Here is a 15,936-nt window from a genome sequence, read left to right as displayed (position 1 = left end):
GACTAGCAACGAATTGGACTGAACATGGAGGCCAGGTTATGAGTGCATGACACTGTCTGAACAAAGCTGGTTGATAGCAGTGGGTTGGCCAATCTTACTTTGCCCCAGGTCTTAAAAGGGGAGGCAATGCTGCAAAATCCAAAACGGGTAATACCGTACAAGATCTGAACTGCATGGTGGCCTTACTTCAGGAGGAAACAGTTTAGGGGAAATACCCAGCTGGGATCCAGCCAGACTAGCAAACACCTAAGTGGCTCACATCTACGCATCATGATGCCCAGTGGACAACTCGCAGGAGAACCAGAATTGGACACATGCAACTTTCAACTGCCTGTGCGGACTATTTGCAATGTCGGTGCATGCCAAAAATCAAATGTATATGCTTTTTGCCAAACTTGGAAATCACTGTTGCCAGCAATACAAACAACCTCTCACCTGCCAAGCCCTCCTAGTGAAGGGTGGGAAGCCAAATACAACTCGGGATAATAACCATTCGAAAACCCAGCTGTCAAACACATGTGGCCCATTGACCCCTGAGAAACTTTTGCAGTTCGATCTGGGGGCATGCAAGGTGGTTGTATTAACGGAGGAGTGGGCAGCCTAAGACACATGATGTTTAACTAGTCCATGGAAAGATCATGAGAATAAATGGCTAGATGGGACAGAATGGCTAGGCCAAACATTTGTAGACATTACTACCCAAACTTTGCCTTATATAGAACTGCAACACAAATATAACTAAGGCAGACATGCAGAGGCTCTGGAGATCTGAAAAACGTGGAATGTGAACTCACTTAATCACAAATCTACCTCCCAAGCTTCTCCATGTGTGCTTTCAATCAAATCCCATGTACTCTTGAACACTGGCATTGCATGTGCTCTTTGAAACTACAAAATAGTTCGAGCTCATCTGCACACAGCTACAAGCCAACTTTCCACATTGAACAAAGGACTGGATTAGATCAACAAAAAAGCTCAGTGCCTAATCTACACAAATATCTGATCTTGCTGAAGGCAGGGTCCGTACAACCATCTTCTCTAGCTTTGGCAGTCAAAACCATAGGGACAAGAATTCACCATTATGAGTCAGTGATGCCCAATAAAGAAAACTGGTTCCCCATTTTTACTTCAGATTTTCGTTATTCTTGGTAGGATCACTCCTTATGTATTATTTTTAAGTTTCATCTTTTTCTTCATTCTGTGGTCTATGTTTTACCTACACACCAGGAAAAAGCTTGCTGCATGGTAGCTGTTGAATACACTAGATGGTATGGCAGCCTTGGACAGGCATGGATAAATCTAACAGGGATAGCAAAATGCCAACCCTAACTACACAAGTGTTGCCAGGGACAGTATTCATTGTGGACGGGGTACATACACCCTTTAGCTTTAAAATCACAGAATAACTGAACACATGTAATTTGAGGCACTTCCCGCCCCAACGACATGTGAACACCAGTTAAATAAAAACAGCAGACCAGAAAGAGTCTAACTAAACAATCAGAACACTTTTGTCATTGAAGTTGGTTTATTTCCCCATGACAGGTCGGATCAATGACAGTCAAAACTTACATTTCAACATAACTTCCAAAATGTTATCAGTAAAATGTTGATTAAATGTGCAACATAGAAATTACGTAATGAAATAAGCCTAGTAATACCATGTAGTAGACCAGACTATCACGGTTTTATTCAGAACCACTTTATTATAAAGTCACAATAAAGATTAGACCCCCAATGCATAAGTTAATTTTTCCAAATAAGGCCTGGGAGGACCTCATGTGCACACAAAAGTAGTTGCCATCATTTAAAAATTACCTACAGATAATTCAGAGACAAGACTGTCAGCCAAAGGCTTATTTGCGCAGCAGGTGCCTAAAGAACTTAATCTTTCCATTTAATTGTTTTCAGTGTGCTTTTCCAACCTTTCCTCCTTAACTGGGTTGGGTAAGCCAAACAGGTTTGATCTGGAAAAGATTGAATCACTTTTTTTTGTGCAAAAATGCGGGCCTCAAGCAAGCATCACCAACTGCCACAATACATTTTGTAGAATACATGAGGGAATGGCTCGGAGGGTGATCAAGACAGAATCACATTCCTTACCCACCAGTTGGTAATGTTGGTACAAACTGAAAATGTCAAAAAGCAGCATAAACCTGGCCAGGGAACAGGTGCGGGTTAAATACTTCAGTAATGCATTCTAAATATTAAGCATGCTTACAATAAACAGGATCGGCCCAAGTGGCTGCATTGCCTAGTAGGTCTGTTATGTGAGCATGTCCATGGAAGACGCAGTGGAAATCTTGCAATGGCAGCTTGGTCATTTGCAGCAGTACACAGTAAGCGGTTACACATTGAATTTTGGCTAGGTTTTTCAGTTATATTAAAATGATATATAAAACATGCTCTTCCAATGAAGAGAAGGAACAAGTTACTTACCTGTAACTGTTGTTCTCCAGCATGGGTCTGGCATGGATTCACATGCTCATGAATATTCCCCGTTGTCAGGCTTTGAATCCTCGGTAAAGAAAAAACCAGTATCAGTTTCGTTTCTGATCTGTCTTTCGTAGTAATAACCAATCACTGGTCTCTGCGTCATACTGACCACAGCCAATGACTGCCCTCTACCTAAGCCCCGCCTCTGGCAGCCATCTTCAGATTTGGAAGCACGTGAAGTGGCAGTATGACCAAGTGAAGAGCCGCAGAGGGGTAGGCGGGAGGGTTCGCATGTGAATCCATGCCAGACCCATGCTGGAGAACAACAGTTACAGGTAAGTAACTTGTTCCTTCTCCAGCATGGGGTCTGGCATGGATTCACATGCTCATGAATAAAGAATACATAGCAGTACACACATGCACAACCACGGGAGGTGGCAAAGGCTCAACATTAAGCATTACATCAAACTCACCATTAAGCATCTTACCTCCTCACCAGGCTCACCTCAGGCGAACAGGTTGCGCAGCACTGCTTGGCCGACCCTGGACTCCTCCCTGGAATCCCGATCGACGCAGTAGAATTTCGTGAAGGTGTGCGTCGACCTCCACGTAGCAGCCCTGCATATGTCCAGCAGGGGCACACCAGAAAGGAACGCCGTGGTAGCTGCGATCGCTCTGGTGGAATGGGCTCTCGGACGGCCAGGCAGCGGTCGGTTTGCCAACCGATGACAGTACATGATACAGCCGGAGAGCCATCTGGAAATGGAAGCCTTCGAGAGAGCCTTCCCCTGATTGACAGGTCCAAAGTTCACAAAGAGTTGTGACGTCTTCCGAAAACACTTCGTGCGGTCCACGTAGAACTTCAGCACTCTAGCCACATCCAGCGAGTGCAAAGTCCTCTCAGCCGGCGACGAGAAGAACACAGGCAACACCAAGGGTTCGTCGAGATGGAAGTCCGACGGTACCTTGGGCATGAAGGAGGGGTGCGTCCTGAGCACTACCCTCGTGTCGTGAAAAGTCAAGTACGGGGCCTTGCAGGAAAGGGCCTGGATCTCTCCCACCCGTCGTGCAGAGCTGATGGCCACAAGAAACGCTGTTTTCCACAACAAACTTCAACGGGGCCGAGTGCAGAGGCTCGAACGGAGGTCCCATGAGCTTGGTCAGCACCACGTTGAGCTCCCACGCCGGGGCCGGAGCCTTCACCGGCAGGAACGATCTGAACAGTCCCTTCATGAACTCTTTCACCAGACGATGAGACCACAAGGACGTCCGGCCTGTGGTTCTGGTGTATCGGGAGATCGCAGCAAGATGAATCTTGATGGACGCGTGTGCCAGTCCAGCTTTGGCCAGCGTCAGCAGGTACAGCAGTACCTGGGGAGCCGTAATCCGTAGAGGGTTAATCTTCTGTGCGTGGCACCAGACAGAGAACCTCTTCCATTTGTGTCCGTAGCATCTAAGAGTCGAGGACGCCCTGGCCTTTGCAAGAACCTCTCTGCAGTCGGCCGGTATGTCGTATCCTCCAAACTCTAGCGCTGCAGGAGCCAGGCCTGCAAGTTCAGCGATTTCGGGTCGTGGTGGAGGATGGCGCCTCCTTCCCTGGAGAGTAGATCCGCGTCCACCGGCAGCTTGATTGGCGGGGACGCTGACAAGTCCAGAAGGTCCGGGAACCATATCTGCCTCGGCCACGCAGGTGCGACGAGGATCATCCTGCACCGTGACCTCTTGAGCTGGTTGACGAGCCGGATTAGCAGTGGCAAAGGAGGGAACGCGTAGAGGAACAGGCCCTCCCAGGGGAACGAGAAAGCATCGCCCATGCTCCTCGCCTGGGGAAACCTGCTGGCGAACCTCCGGCACTTGGAGTTCGTCGCCGTCGCGAACAGGTCAATCTGGGGTGTGCCCCCACCGTCGGAAGAGGCGATCCACTAGATCCTGCCGTCGGTGGCACGAGCGCAGCTCCCTGCTGAGTGAGTCAGCGATGGTGTTTTTTATCCCTGCCAGATGAAACGGCACCAGAAACATCCTTTAGGCGACGGCCCAATGCCACAGGTCCTGCGCCTCCTTGGACAGTGCTGGGGACCTGGTTCCGCCCTGTTTCCTGATGTAAAACATGGTGGTGGTGTTGTCGGTGAAGATCCTCACCACCTTGCCCTTGAGGGACGGAAGGAAGGACCTGAGGGCCCAGAACACTGCACGGAGCTCCAGGACGTTGATATGGAGGGACTTCTCCGTCAGGAGCCAAAGGCCTCTCGCGTGCAGATTTTCGGTGTGCGCTCCCCACCCATCCAGGGAGGCATCCGTGGTCACTGTCTCCTGGTGGTCTGGAAGTCCATGCCCGCCGTCAGATGCGCGCGGGTGCCCCACCACCGGACCGCTCGGCGGAAACTCACGTCGAGTGTGATCCTCTCCTCGAAGCCGCCCGTCGTTTGGATCCAGCGCGCGTCCAGGAACTCCTGCAACGGGCGCATCCGGAGCCTGCACATGGGAATGAGGTAGATGCAAGAAGACATCATTCCGAGGAGGGACTTGATGGACCTCACCTTGGCCGCGTCGGAAACCAACATCCGCTGTACCTTGCCCAGGATGGACCTGGTCCTTTCCTCCGACGGGGAGGCCAGAAGGGACACTGTCGAGCTTCGCTCCCAGAAAACGTGCGTTTTGCGCGGGTACCAGGTGAGACTTGGCGTAGTTCACGGAGAATCCCAGGTCCGTGAGAAGTTGGACGGTCCTTGCCGTGTGCTCCACGGCAAGCTCCCTCGTCTTGGCTCGGATTAGCCAGTCGTCCAGGTAGGGGTAGACGTGGATTCCCCTCGCGGCGCAGCTGCGCCGCCACCGGTGCAAGGCACTTGGTGAATACCCTGGGTGCCGACCGTAGTCCGAAGGGGAGGGCTTTGAACCGGTAGTGACGCGCTTGGACCACAAACCTGGGGAATTTTCGGTGCCCCTTTAGGATGGGAATATGGAAGTAGGCATCCTCCAAATCCAACGACGACAGGAAGTCTCCTTCCTCCAGCTGACCCAGGACGTGCTGGAGGGTGACCATCCGGAACTTCTGCGCCTTGATGAACTTGTTCAGACGTCGCAGGTCTAGGATGGGGCGCCATCCTCCCGTCTTCTTCACGAGGAAGTATCTCGGGTAAACTCCGGAGCCCCGAAGCCTCTTTGGGACGAGTTCGATGGCGCCCTTCCTGAGCATTGCCTTTACCTCCAGGAGAAGCTGAGGGACGTGAAGCTCTTTCCTGGCCACGGGGGGGACGCGCGGGCACCTTCTTTGAAACTCGAGCGCGTGGCCCCGGGCTAAGGCGTCCAGCACCCAACGGTCGGTGGAGATGGACTCCCACACGCTGACGAAGCTCGCCAGCCGGCCTCCCACCGGGGTGCTTCGGTGGGGGCCCGACCCCACGGCCGGTTCAATCCTGTTTCAACGAGGCTTTGCCGCCTTGACGACGACGGCGGGGTCCGCCAGACTTGCCTCGTCCCCTGTAGGCCTCCTGAGACGACGAGCGGGCCGCTTGACGGTAGGTGGAGAAACCGCCGCCGGAACCTTTGGAGGCGCCCTTGCCTCCGCTGCTCCGAAAGGGCGTCCGTCGTTGCTGCAGAACCACAAGGGCCCGGGCCGTCTCAGTGTCCGCTTTAATGGCCTGAAGGGAATCGTCCACTGTTTTCCCAAACAGGCTGTTCCCATCGAACGGCATGTCCAGGACTCTGGTCTGTACGTCTTGACGGGAGTCCGCAGCCTTGAGCCATCCACGCCGCCTAAGGCACACGCCGTTGCCCAACTGGCGAAACCCAGTGTCGGCGATGTCCGTCGCAATAGTGATGGCGTGGTCCGACGCCACCTCACCTTCCTGTAGGATCTCCAGGGCATCCGCCCTCTTGTCGTCCGGTAGGAAGTCCAGCAGGGGAGCCAGTTTGTACCATAGCTCCCTGTCGTAGCGGGCCACGATAGCCAAGGCGTTGGCCGCTTTAATCGTCGTCGCTGCAGACGAGATGACCCTGCGTCCCATAGCGTCCAATTTCTTTCCCTCGCCGTCCGGTGGGGAAGTCGATGTGGAGGCCGCACCCCCCCCCTCCCGCTTTCTTCCTGGCCGCCGCGGAGACGACGGAGTCCGGGGTAGGCTGCGCCCGGAGGCACAGGGGGGCCACGTCCGGGACCCGGTACTTCTCGTACCGGTCTCTTCTAGCTAGCGTCGTGGAAGGGTTCTTGAGGAGGGCGAGGCCCTCATCCCAAATGTCGTCCAGTAGAGGAACCGCGAGGATCGTCTTCCTCTTGGCCTCGCGCCGTTGATAAAGGAATCCTTCCTTTTTTCTTCTCCTCATGGCAGAGTTGGAAAAGCTCGGATGCCCTGGCGATCATGGAGTGGAACGATCCAATCTCGTCGGGCGGAGAAGCCCTGGTGGGAGGTGACGACGGTAGATCCTTGTCGTATACCTAGTCGTCCGTACCCGTCGCTGCCGTGTCCGTCCCTGTATCGTCCCCTCGGGTGGACGGGGAGGAGGGTTCAGGATCCCCCGACGGGAGAGGTTCCTCCGTCGGCAACGGTAGTCTCGTCCTTATCTCTGAGCATAAGGACTGTATAGCCAACAAAATGGCCGCCGAGTTGTCTTGCGGCGCTGGCAGAGGGGAATCTGACGGGCAATCAGGGGACCCATCGGCACCCTCGACGATGTCGTCGTCACCTGCGTCGGGATCCATTCCGACGGGCCGGTCTTCTTCCATGCCAAGACCATGGCTTAAGACCTCGATCAGCTCTTCCTCCGAGGTTGAAGCCGAATCTACGACGCCCTGCCCCCCCTTTTTCTTCCCCGCCGGGGATTTCACGGGGGTCCTATCGATGGGCACAAAAGAGGACTCCCTCCGAGGTGGCAGGGAGACTGAGCCCCGAGGTCGCCACCACTGGTGTAGCCTCCACAGGCTGAGCCAGGGCCGCCGCAACAGTATCGATAGAGGGTTTGGCCGGATGGATTAAGGCCTTCACCACCTTAGGTGCGCTCACCGCCTTATCCTGGGGGGGCAGGGGGGGAACACTGCCTCGCTCCCCCTCCGATGGGGCCTTCGAGCTCGACCGGGGCCTCTCCAGGAGCTTCGCCGGGTGCTCGCCCTTCCTCTTACCCGACCCAGAGCATTGGCTCGTGGCTGAAGGTGCCGGGGAGGGTGCGCCCTGCCTGGCACCCGTAGAGCCCGACCGTTCGGCGCTCCCGGTGCCAGCGGACTCGCGGTGCTTGGCCTTGTGTTGGACCCCCGTCGCCGGGGCGTCCTCAAAGGTCTTAGAAGACCGCTCGGATTTCCTTCTTCTCGCCCGACGGGCTCTTCCCTTCCAGCCAGTTGGCGAGACGTTGATGGCGGTCCTTCATGGTCCGCTCCGACATATTGCCGCAAAACGCACAGTCCTTCTCCACGTGAGTCTTGTCCTCATGTAAGCAGTAGAGACAAAAGGAGTGTTCGTCCTCCTTAAAGACGTTCTGCAGCTGGCATCCAGGGCAGACCCTGAACAGCTTTCTGGGCGTCAAGCTTCCCTTCTCCTGGGCCATGTCCGGGCCTGAGAAGCTTCTGGAGTCCTCCAAAAGCGTAGCTCGACGAAATCTTCACCCTTGAGGGGCGCAGACGAATCCGACACGGGTCCCCGTTGATCGGATGGAGAGTCGGTGGAGCTTGAGGCTCTTTTGACCGAAAAAAAAAGTTTGAGAAAAAACGTGAAAAAAATAGCACTAACGCTCGAGAGCAATGGCACGAGGATCCCAACACATGAACGTGCGGTAAAAATCAGAAGATGGCTGCCAGAGGCAGTGCTTAGGTAGAGGGCAGTCATTGGCTGTGGTCAATATGACGCAGAGACCAGTGATTGGTTATTACTACGAAAGACAGATCAGAAACGAAACTGATACTGGTTTTTTCTTTACCGAGGATTCCCAGCCTGACGGGGAATATTCATGAGCATGTGAATCCATGCCAGACCCCACACTGGAGAAGACTGAAGTACCTTAACCTGTCAAACTTTTCGGGAAACCAACCATGCTAATGAATATTCTTAACTGATCTATGGATCAAAATGGCACTGACGGAACCTCTGCGTCAAATGCAGCAGCACAGTATCAGTACAATTGGAATATCAGGGCGACTTCTCCGATCTGCTCCTCCAGGTGCTGTGACTGACTAGGGGCGATAGGACAGGACGAGTCCATTCAGGGTCTTCTCTCCCAGCTTTGGAGTCTGGTGCAGTGGCAGTTCTGGTCCACAGCAAGCCCTCCGAAATGTGCCCTGGGAGGGAATACAGGGGTAAAGCTTTCCTCTGCCTTGGACTGCTTCGCCTCAGTGGTACAAAAGCTCGAAAAATAGAGCAATGAGACCTTTCGTAAAAGTAGTACACGGGCGATTGGAAGTAGTGGACTTTCACTTCACGCCCCTTCCACTTCCTGTAGCACAACACTTGGGTGTAATCAAAGACAGACGGAAATAAAATGGCCCCGCCCAACCAACTCCACCCCTTCCCTGTAGGAGGGGATTTTGGATATGTAGCACCCTTTGGGGGCAAGTTTAAGAATGGGTGTTTCTTGGGCCAGCTTCCTGTGGAGTGGATTTCCCTGGGTAAGAGGGGTTACTTGCCCTTAAAGAAATTAGGCCACTCCTATTCAGCTACATTCCAGCCAGCATGGGGGCACAAACATGTGATATCCATCTGATGTGCCTTGGATAACAGCAATGCTGGGCACCAGAAATGGTGTGCCGCCAATGACTGCGCCTTAAGACATCCTCCTTTGAACGCCTGCTCCCTTCTTTCCTCTGGCCACACTGGGACCTCTTCCTGCGAGGCTAAGAACCCTGTGTCATCTTGGACTCCACCCTCTCCTCATATCTCACACGCCTCAAAGAAATCCATCAGCTGTGTCCTTTTCCCACAGAAGCTAACCTTCTTCAGAGCTCTAGTCCTCTATAGGCAGGATTATTTTCACAGCTGTTTTCCAAGTCTTCCTGCCTCTAATCTTCCTACACAACTAATCCAGAACAGGACTGAGACTTTGCCTCAAGCCCAAGGATCATATCACTCCAGCTCCGACATCTCTTCACAGGCTCCATGTGGCTGCCAGGATCAACTTCACAAGGCTTTCTGGGGGCTGGGAACATTCTACCTCCAAAGGTCTCTTCGAGCTCTCCCGCTCATCCACCTGCAACTTGGATCAGACACTTCTCCAAGCATATCTCCTCGGCTGGGGCCTCACTCTGAACAGCATCCCTGCCTCAAATTTTAGCAGAAACCTCCAGAAGCAACGCAAGACCTTCCTTTTTGCTTCCTCTCGCCTAATGCAGACTAATCTGGTCACCCTCTGAACTCAGGCCCAGGATCATGCATGCCCAGTTCCCCTCAACTGCCTCCGGGCTCCCCAGCATTTAAGGGCCTGTATCTGCAACCCTACAGTCCCTTCTCTCTTCATGTAGGAGAGCGCCACTGGCTGCACGTGAGTGAACTGCACTTCACCCTTCCACTCGCAGGGTTTTGATAGTCAGCTCTTCACTTTCAAGCCACATCATTAACACACTACCTAGAGCTGCATTTACACAATGCAGAAAAAAGCGTAAAGGCATATTTTCAAGTTACATTATTCCACTGAATTTGAAATGACGAAAATGCACATGGGACTGATCTTGCACGAGAGCAAACATTGGCAGGCTGCTCCATGACATGACCACTCACAGAAGTTCCCCGTTTAGTTTCCCAGTCCTCCAGACAAATTCATATCTGATCTTTACATTTCCCTTCCACACACGGTTCTTGGGATTCATATTTGTCAAGATACTGCACAGGTGGTTTGGGGACAGGCACAGATCTAGAAGTCAAAAGTCTTCCATGACAAGTCCTAGGAAGCCACAGGTTCAAAGCTACCAGGACTACATAAAAGGATACACCAATTGTAGTGCGGAAACTACTGACTTCAATCACATAAGGTACAATTACTCCAGAAGGACATAGAAGCTATGCTGGTTACATCAGAAGTCTAGAAAAGACTCTGGCCCCTACAGAGCCTGCTTTGTTAAACTCAATTAGTTAGGATACTTGGGTGAGCCACTTACAATTTTTTGAACGCTCAGGCCAAAGGTTAGGTCCTGTGGAGCTGGTCCTTTGACGAGGAAGCCATCTGTGACCTTATTCTGGTAATGTAGCCATTCCATAGCTGGATGGAGTGACAAAACTCAGTATTTTTGATGTCGAGACGTGGGCTGATATTCTATCCATGGTATTTAACATAATTTGGCACAGTGTATTCCAGCATCCTAGAAAACAGCAAGTTAATACCAGATACAAAAATGACAATGGAATTAGCACTTCAACTGATCAACCCATCGCCCTTTTAAACACCAGGAAAAAGGGGTCACTGCAATACTCCTTGTAGCACTCAGGACTAGAAATTTCAGATTTCACCCAGGGATGGACTATTCAATGGTTTTCTTTTTAATGTGTCGAAACAAACGTGATGAAAATGGCTCCGCAACCCATTTGGTCTTCAGTTTTGACGCAGTGTTTGATGGCATCGAAAGATCCATGTGTGAAACTGAAAGCTTGGGGATGCCCCTCTGGCCGCTTACAGATTACACAACCATTGTCTGATACATCTAGTGGACTCCAGCCAGGATGATGAATCCTCACCCCATACAGTTCACAATTCTGAAAGACAAGCTAAAAGCCAAAGATTTTTCACCTAGAAACAGGTCACCAAATTTATGTAGATCTGGTTGTTTCAGATTAAACCCAGATTGGGCTGCAAAGATCCTTGAAAGCTACACAGTGTGTAAACACAAAGATAAAACCACTAACATAGTGACTGCTTCCAACAAGATAAGAAAAAAACAAACATTTGCTGGCATATAACCAACACTCCCCTGTTAATGTATATTGCTACTTGGGGTATAATATCACCAATGAAAAGGGTGAAGCGCGATGGTGCCCACGTTAAGGACAAGGATGGAGTCATGGGCCCTTCAAGGACTATTAAAAGTATGGTAACTATTGCCAACTGAAGATAAGCCAACAACCCCCCTCCCCCATCTTCTATGGAGCAGATTTCTCTTCAAAATTGATTGGAATAATTAGGAGCCTTTTGGAACAAAGTGCTAGGGATCCCAAATAGTTTCCTGGTTCAAATAAAGGGTCAAGTTGGGTCTCCTCCCTTTACTACGTTATCACGCAATGACTGGTGGGCCATACGAGTGGAATCAGCAAGTGTAGCCTTCAAGAAGAAATAGTTACTAGAAATGTAAAGTAGTCAAAAGATTAACTAGGAAAACTACCATAGAAATGTTTTAAGTAATATTTTAATTGAGGCTTTTATATGAGGTATGACTGGTCATAGTTTTGTCTTTGTTCATTGAAGTAATGCAATGTTTATCGTATGATATCAATGTGTACAAGCTAAAAACCTACTGTATAGAGATGCTCAGATGCAGTAAAGTAGTGCTTGCAGATTTAATGGCCAGGAATTACCTAGAAAAAAATTAAATCGTGAAAGGACACCTTTAATGGCTGTAGATCCTAGAGACAAATGGCAAACAAGTAGCCAGTTAGAACTCACGGTCAGTTTCACACAGAATACTCTGCATAAACCAGGCACTCCAAAGCAATGCAAAATGGGTGAAGAAATGTCAATTATCCTGGACTTATTCTGAAATGTGTTCAAAGAAATCAATGTTGCGCCCTAAAGCGCGATTTTCTGACAGATAAGCAAGGGTCATTGAGTAGTGGCATAAAGGAGTTCCATCCATATTAAAAGCATAAATGCTGCACCAAGCAATAAATACACCTGCCCAGATGCTGCCTCGTGTTCTTTAATACTAGGGGACCATGAATTAGCCTACATGGATACACAAGGGTCGATCAGAAGGTACCATTAACTAAACTTCATCTGAAATGTTGAATCCAGGACACCTTTAACCACCAACCTGTCGGATGTCTAGTCCAGAGGCCGAGCACGAGGCTCCTGGCAACCATTTGCCTATAGCAAATGGTAGGTAGTCCATAAGCTCAAGCACAATGGTGTCTGAAGATTTGGAATTCAGTCAACTGGACTGCAAGGCTAGCTCAGGGGCAACGAGTTGGTCTTGAAGGCAAGACGAGGGCAACAGGTTTTAATCCCGTGAGCATGTAGAAACGTCACCAGTATTGAGCAAATTACCAAAGAAATATAAATCCAGCATGTGGAACTATCAGGCAGCAAAGGCAAGTTAGCAGTTCAACAGCAGGCAGGTGTTACATCATAGTACAACCTGGTCTACAGCATTACCCAAAGTTGCCCAAAACCTGCTGCGATAAGTTGTATCGAGAGAAGGAAACAAATTGTTTTGAAGGAATCAAGACTTGCTGGCTGTTCATTGGGAGCTGACGCTCAAGATGACCAAGTTAGTTAAGGGTAAATGTGACCACTGTAGAACAAGAACATGGGCTCCTTCAAAGCCATCTTCAAAAACTTGAGGCTACAGGGAACTCAAAAATTAAAGCAATTGTACTGCTGCAACCACTTGTTAAGCCCGAAAATTGTCAAGATTTGTATTTGCAAGGATACACATTATACAGTCCGTTAAGAACCTTCAATGTTAGAATGTAGGCCTTAAACATGCACAAATCCCAAATTGGGCAGAGTGCTTTCGATGTCTTGAAGCTGAGCGTCAAACTAGAGCACCTGTGCTTGCTAAGAGCAAGTCTATAGTATTGGAAGAGGGGCATAATCTGATTGTCTGGCCACAAGTGCACTTACAGACAGATGGCATCAATGTTTAAACCAAGCCCCTCCATAATATTCAGAAACGCAATGCTGTGTTCACCCAAGCTTTGTCAAAAGGGGACGCAATGCTCTGGGCCTAAAAAGGGTTGACATGGCACCTGCATCCCAGTAAAGTAATTACCTTTTCAATAATTCTTGACAGAGACACTGGAAGATACTCTTTTGCATATCTAATGGCATTTGGAACAATGTTGATATCCCAATTGGCAGGAGGCAATTGTGCAGATAACTTGGTCAGCAGCAATTTTTTTTAAATGACTGCAAGTTAAGTTTTCACAGAATTTCAAGAATGTCATGTCCAAATCTTAACTGTAGTTAAGATACAGGTCTTCTCACGCACTGAGTGCAAGTTGATGCTAGAATAGGAGCTTCAGCTAGAGTTTTGCCATGGGAGGTCTAGGCACATGCCTCTCAGTACAAACCCATAAGGAAACAAGCTCAGCCTCTGCTAGTATCAATCACCAAACGTGCCACCTAGGGTGCTGTGATACACTCCGAATGAGACCAATTATCGACAGCTTGTTCCACGATGACTCTTTAGGCAAGGTGTCTAGACAGGTGCCAATTAGTAGCATGGCCAGGCAAGGAGTAATGAGAGCATACATGAGCTTTACACATTACTGATTTAGAGAGATTGTAGGTGGGAGTATCTTCAACAGTTTAGCAAACAAACCTAGGTTTCGTTAGTGGAGCAACGTTCGGGAGGTTCCATGAACAGCAGCCAGCCCGACAGGCAATGGCACCATGAAGGATACTCCAGCTTCACCATCGGAGCACAAGCATCTACCATTAAAAGGGTGCTACATTAAACCATGAGTCTTTGGAATTCGTGGCAGTTTAGGTTAGAACAGCAGATGGAAAACCACAAGTCAGAGGCGAAATGGTGATCCAGTACCACAGACAAAGCTTGGAATTTCACTCTGCAATGTATTCCACTGCGCACACACAAATTGTACTCCTGAATGAGTGATGGGACGTCACCCAACACCATAGGCTTACTGGGATTATGCTAAACAGATTGTGCATAACCTCCCAGCATCAGCTATAAATTCCCTGAAAATGGCGAAGGCCCCAAGGGTCAAACTGCTTACTGCATCCTGTATGCAAGGAGCTTGAACGGGATACAGAGGCAGTACAACTTCGAGCAAATTTTAAACAGTCCACAAAAACAGGGGAGACAACACCAAAAAACCTCCAATGAAGTTAGTTTCTTTAAGCCACTAGGACCTGAAGACTGGAAGTCACTTGTGAGAAGGGTGCTACTTGGACTACCCAAGCAGTTCAGAATGAGGAACAGCAGATTTATTGTACAAAGGTTATTTCAGTAAAGTGCAAACAGTTCCGACCGATTGCATATGCAAACTATTTTTTTTAAATTATGGCAGTTGCCAAATCTAAAATCCGTATTATATTCCATTGCCATGTCTTCCTTCGACTAAGAAAAGGCCCTGGATTGACGTCGATAGCTGGTTGCTCGCATTGAAAGGGGATTTCCGGTGCAATGCATGAGTGCAGAAAACTTGTAGGGGAGGGATACAATATTTTGAATGAAAAACTACCAAATGTGTCAGAATGCAGAAAATTAATGGCAAGAGCACATCTTAACTTTTGTCCTAAGCCAAGTACATGGCAATAAGCAAAACATAGCAGCATGCATCATTTACACATAACATGGCATTTTATAAAACATTGATAAGGGTACAACAAGCCAAATGTATAACACCTCGTGCCAGTTTCTCAGTGATGTTAAATTGCAAGTAGACTAATATCAGTGAAAGAGACTACACTATCCAGAGAGCAAATTCTAAACCGTTCACAAAACCGTCTGATGCATCAGCACAACTAGTACCAAATTTTAACAAAATGTACATAAGCACATGCACAAGAATTTCAGAAGGCCACAGCAACAATGAAGACATGTAGTACAAAGTTACAAATTCAAGCGATTTAATTTATGAAAAACAAAAGTAAGCTACTTTTAGTCCCATGGCTTAGTCTGGTCTTTTGCAAAAGGGTCACAGCCTAGTTAATTAGATTGAGGGCAGTTTCAAGCATCCTAACATGGGGTTGGCAGTCTACCAAATTTAACACCGATGTATTTAGGGGTAGGCCTCAAGGCCAAATCATTAGCAGACCATCTTCAGCCGGAGGGAAAATTGAAGCAGCATTCCATGAACATGACTGCATTACCGTGTTTCTGGGGCAATATCCCAAATGTTAAGAAGTTTGTGCTGCACATTTTGCAGCATATATGAAAACATTCTGAAAATATACATCACGTTACTAACATTTGAATACTGCAAATCAGAGTTGTTGCCTGGGAAACTACACTTGATTTGTCAGTGCCCATACTTATGTGACCACCCTCCCCTTTCCCCCATCCGCTTTACATGCAAACTAAACCAGAATATACAGCTCAATCAATGTGCAAATATTGTACAAGAGTACAACCCTAAAGGTTTCCTGTGCAGAACGATTTAGCAAAAAAAAAATTCAAATTGATCTGGCCAGAATATGTAATAGGTCTTCAGTGGTTTGTACTCTGTTCCAGGACCGACACAGAATGTGCCGAGTGACATCCAGGCTAAATAAGCTATCAATAGCACCACATTTCTCATGTTACTCAGTACAATACTTGAGTCACCCAAGTTTCATTTCAGTCTACATGAAACTGATGCCCCAAAATGCGTATTCCCTGTGACAAAAGTGCAAAGGCTTACACTCCAGGATAAG

Source organism: Ambystoma mexicanum, chromosome 10, assembly GCF_040938575.1.
Source record: "Ambystoma mexicanum isolate Mex_15411 chromosome 10, UKY_AmexF1_1, whole genome shotgun sequence".
Classification (NCBI taxonomy): domain Eukaryota; kingdom Metazoa; phylum Chordata; class Amphibia; order Caudata; family Ambystomatidae; genus Ambystoma; species Ambystoma mexicanum.
Note: the sequence above shows the minus strand (reverse complement) of the source record.